Below are 6,000 nucleotides of genomic sequence, written 5' to 3'. Positions count from 1 at the left end.
TTGCGAGCTCGCACGACCGCAAAACGTGTAAAATATTCAACCACTCAAGCATGTAAAAGATATTTCCAACAAATAATCCGAGCATAGGTTTTGTTAGAATTATTCAAAAACGATCTGAAGAATTTTACAATGATTCTTCACAGCAAAAAGCCTAAACACGCATGCCTCAGAGAGTTAATGCAAGATTCGATTCGAAGATTTCCTGCCGAAGCCCTAGAGCATTATTAGATTTCCCAGCACGAGACACATTACGCGGTGATCACAGTGATGAACCGTTTTTGCGTATCCCATCTGTTCGATACCAATATGTTTTCCGAACATGGTTTTGTTTTTGTTACATTGTTGTCTATTAGTCTAGTGTGCTGATTTAACTGGCTTTCTTTTCTGTTAATGTGGATTTTCATGTTGTGGGATGATCTCTACTTCGGGCTTGCATCATTTGTACATATAACGGGAGCAAACCTACTTGAGCAAAATCAATCTAAACGGAATTTTATATCATAGCATTGTTGGAACAACACTCGGTGCAACACTGGGCTGTACAATTTTGATTAACGTAGTAAACAGAACGAATCACAGATAAACCACAATCGTTACGATGAAGCTCGTAAAAACTCGTCGACCGCATATTATTAATATTTGTATGTACAAAATACGACAAACATTTATAGACAAATACTACTGATGATCATGCAAATTGAAATTGTAAAATAAAGTAACAATGAAATACCATATCAATTTGTAATTGTCTTGTGTTGTTAATCTTCTTCTTATGTTTTTCGTTCGACGTATTGTGATATTTAATGTTAGAAAGCGTACAACGTTATAAGTTTGCTCAAAGCTCTAAATACAGCAAAACAAAAAAGCAAAAATTTAAGCTTTCAATTGAGAAAAGCAAATGTACAAGCATCGCAAATGAAATCTAATTGATTTGTTGACATTGGGGTAAAATTTCATGAGATTTTAAAGTCGAAGTATATTCTTGACTGATTTACCGCTATCAAAGTTTTACTGTCATAAAAGAATGTAATTGCAACAAAAAAGATACGCTTGAAGAGCATCGTTAAAAACAGTTTCCGAAACATATAGTACAATGTTTTGAATAATTTTAATCAAATGCATCTTGTTTCGTCAACCTTTTTTTCCAGCTATAATTTTTCACAAACTTTGCAGTTGTTCTTAACATATCATTCATTTTTGTTACATGTAATCATGTAAGACAAACAAGAAAGGTTTATAAACTGTTTATAGAATTGTAAATTGAAGTTATGCATACAAAATTGACACATTCACTTTAAAAGATCACATGTATAACTCTCACAAACTGTGTCCCCAGGATATTCCTATGATTAAAAGGTATTTTTTTCATATGTTTGAAGTCAATCCTATTCTGCCAACTGAAATTAGTGGTATGGCTGCTGAAAATTTGATTCAATATTATACTGATATGAACAAAAGGGTCAAATTGTTATGATGATAATACCATGTTTTTCTTATTGTTACAGACACTTATTGTAATACAGACAGATATTGTTATGCAAGTGTTGCGTTATGCTTGTGTATGCTAGCCAGGTCCATTCTAACTATTCTTGTGGCTCAGTAAATAGCATTAGTACACATAACAACAGATCCCTTCTTCATTAAATAATATTTATTTGTCTCTCCTGCTCTCATAAGCTATACAATATATATATATATATATATATATATATATATATATATATATATATATATATATATATATATATATATATATATATATATATATATATATATATATATATATATATATATATATATATATATATATATATATATATATATATATATATATATATATATATATATATATATATATATATATATATATATATATATATATATATAAATATATATATATATATATAGATATATATAGATATATATATATATATATAATATATATATATATATATATATATATATATATATATATATATATATATATATATATATATATATATATATATATATATATATATATATATATATATATATATATATATATATATATATATATATATATATATACTTATATATATATATATATATATATATATACATCATTGAACTCTTACTTTATACCAATTCAATTGATATTGTGGTGTATTTCGTGCCTAAGTTTGAAAACCAGCAAAACGAATTGTGGAAAATTTACAGTGTATAGGAAGGCATACTTAGCCAGGCTTTAAATCATTGGGAACTTTATGAACTTCGGCCATTTGCAGCTAATAATTATAAGCAAGTTAATGGTACATGTTCATTGAAATTTATACAATGTAACCACGTTTTTAAAGTCTCATTACTCTCTTTATAATCACAGCTTTACTACCAACCCCCTAATGGTTATTTCTTAACCACTCTTTTATTATTTTAAATCTACAGTATAACAATACAAACAGTTTGAGCCAAACATGGAACTCATTTTATGACTTGCATGCAACTTGCGTTCAACTTTATAGCAGAATTTTTCAGTGAGTTGACACGCAAACAGTTTATCTAATTCATTGTTGCTTCTAAGTCGTTGTATCACAATTGTATGAAACTTTCTTTTCCATTGCATAATCTACCAATCCATAATTATCCTAACTTTTTATGTTCGAATTTTAAAAAGAAGAGAAAAAAATAAAGAAATAATTCTTTTGAAAGAGAAGTAGTTTCGTTAAAGATGCATGCGAATGCGCCTTTCAATGTAAGCTTTTAACAAAACAACGGGCAAAGTTTGGAATACAGTGGTACTCAATCAAATTGCGTACAAGTTTCATATGTGGCCAGGGTGTTATACTTTTGTGTGCCAGCTTTGAGTGTTTATTATTACCGCTACCTCATTATAAAGGCCCTCGTGACATCACAACTCTTAAAATCGCGTTATGGTTTGAACGGTTACTTCATGGAAGAGTAAGCGGTCATGAGTCATTAAGTTATTATAATAAATCTATCGTTTACATTCAGTCAGTGTTGTTTATATTTTACTCTTTTCAACGATAACAGATTTTGCAGGTGAACTAATACAAAATCGCCGCAAAACTTGACTCGCTGTTCCTATGTAGAATTTAATAAATCCATTCATTTATCTTCGTTTGACCCAAATATAAAACAATGTTTTGTTTTGAAAATCGCTTTTTTAGTATAATGCAATCTATCTACAATTCATCCAATTTTGTATGACTTCTGTTTCACATTATGCGCTTCACTGTTGAGGCAGAGACATGCAACAACATCTTCACACGACTTCTTTTGTCAAACTCGTCAATATACATTCAAAAACTGATAGAGTACATCAAAGAGATCGAACGTTTTTTGTAAAAGAAACAACAATATTCCTATTCCATTTCCGCTTTGTGTTGTGGCATTGAAAACAACGTTTCAATATTCGATTTATTATTCAATGAAATTAGTATTAATACTAGTATGAATATCCAACTGGCTACTAGATATACTTCGAACCAATTGATAATAAGCAATATTTTATTTCAATAACAAATATTGTTTTGTAATAAAATTTGGATTCATTTCAGTTTTTTAGCTGAGCTTGACAAGTTGTATTGAATAGTTGAAATAATGCATGCGAAACGAATGATAGTATTTTTTCCGTTATTTGTGAAAATTTTTAGTTACTTTTGGCAATACCATAGGACTATAGCAAAAGAAAAATACCCTATTTTCATTTAAATTGGGAACTTCAGTGTCCTATATATAGATGACTTTCATGTGAAGCATTCTTTGTCGTTTAATGTATGACTTCTATGTTTATAGATATTCTAGATATTCTGAACAAATACTTCATATTTTATTGTAATTCGCATTTCATGCTTAAATACAATCATGTGAAGTAAATTTTTAGTTTAAATAATATAATAGTATAATAATAATAATCAAAAACATAAAAACGTAGTTAAAATGATCGAACGTGGTGGACGATGAATTAGCAGGCTGTGGATACTACTCTACCGTATTGCATGCAACCTGTTTGTTGCTTTTATTGCGTTTGGCGTCTTTTGACCTACATTTTGTTTGTTTCCTCTTAGCTTGTAGTGTTTGTCAAATTCCAATACAAAATTCGCGATTGTTAGTACTTAGGAGGGATAGAAAATTATTGCCTGAAAGTAATCACAAAATAAAATCTTTATTGTGATTATATGAAAATGCATTCATGCTAGTTTTTGATAAACAAGTTTACTTCCGTTTTCAATTCATTAAATTGTCTGTGATATGGGCTTAAAAGTGCTTACTACTATTGGATACTACTTTGAAATCCAATTTAATGCATTTTCTGCACTATAGGTTTAGCTTAGCTTAGCACTTTGGCTTAACGTATATAACTTTGACTACATAAAATTTTTTTTTATTTCGGATAACAGATACATTTGAATTCTTCTCATTCGTTCTAGTAACGTTGGAAATTTTTAATTTTAAAAATTAATATAATTTTATTAATTAATAATTCACAAATAATTTTTGAAAAAAATATGTGTAATATAATAGTACAACTATACAATTTTGTATTTGTATTATTTATGGATTTTTATTATTTTATTTCATATTTCCAATCAAATTTCAACTTTGCCTATTTCGTTGTTCCTATAAACAACATTTTTTATCAAAAACACAATATTAAATGATCATTTTTAAAAATGCCTGTATTAAAGCAAAACGTGCTATCAAGTCTACCAAATCATTTCAATCAATCGGGTGATCAGTGTTTACCCGATGAAGCTCAAAAATCCCATATTTTTGTTGTCATTTGAACTGCATAATCCGGTAAAAACAACAAGAAACAAAAATATATCTAATCGATAAGACGCTACTCGCGAACGTTGGACACAATTCATGATAAATTTATCCCTAAAATCTAACATGTCTTTTGATAAAAAAAAAACCTGTGGCAATTCCCACTGCACAGCAAATCGCTCAATTATGTTTATCTATATCTTTACTTGGGTAAGCGCAATCTTGACTGGTTCTAATACCTTTGGGGCCAGCAGTGATTACGCATGGATTTAAAGCCGAGCCTAGTCTATACTCCGAGTCCACACCGTCTTGTCAAGCTTAATAAATATGACAAAAAAATACAAATTTTTAATTCTTAGCTGCTGGCTACGTTTCTGTTATCTTTATTATTGCTCAAAAATTGAAGCAACTAGATTACCTGTATTGATTTAAGATGATTTAGGATGTAGTCAACTTTCACTATAATCCGTAGTTCACAAATCACATTCAAAAATGTTTGCCATCTGTAAAAAAAAGTCGAGCCGTGGTACCAATAACGTCTGCATTTTGTCCAAGCTACGATACAATGATAAAAAAAATGCAGCAAAGTTATATAGAAGACTGAGAGAGATTCCCGTTTACTTTGTTTTCCATGCTGTGTGACTTCTAGAGTGGAATACCATATGAACAAGTAAGGCGGGCTTTCATCATAAATGAACAACTGCTGCACACAAGTAAGCGATGAAAAATATGTGAATAGTCTCGCACCGCAAAAATATCAAGACACAGAAACGCTGCCTATGTCGCAGTCAAAAGTATACGAGCGTGTACACGTATAACCGAAAATTATTGATTTTGACAACAGCGATGAAAATCGAAGATTGATTATTTTTGCCTCCATTGTGTGAGCCTACTGCCTGCCGTAAATGTGAGCATTATGAAAAATGCCGGCTAAGCGGTAGGACCAAAATCCGTAGCAGAATCCGTGGCATAGGAGAACGAAAAAGAAAAGATACATCGTCGAGTAGCAAAAATAAGTAACACCAAATTCTATGCATTTTCCGATTATTCAAACAACGCTCGAAAATAACATAGCACCCATTGAGCCTGGCGGCAATAGAAGCGTCGCCATGGAAGCTCCGATAGGGAAGGAAAATGGCGCACGAGACAGTAAGGCAACAGTAACCAATATTTTTTACGGCCTCTTCGACAAGAGCTTCTTTACCATCATTCATGCAAGAACAATGGAAC

Source organism: Anopheles nili, chromosome 2, assembly GCF_943737925.1.
Source record: "Anopheles nili chromosome 2, idAnoNiliSN_F5_01, whole genome shotgun sequence".
NCBI classification, from domain to species: Eukaryota; Metazoa; Arthropoda; class Insecta; order Diptera; family Culicidae; genus Anopheles; species Anopheles nili.
The sequence above is the reverse complement of the archived record's forward strand: the minus strand, read 5'-3'. Positions refer to the sequence as shown.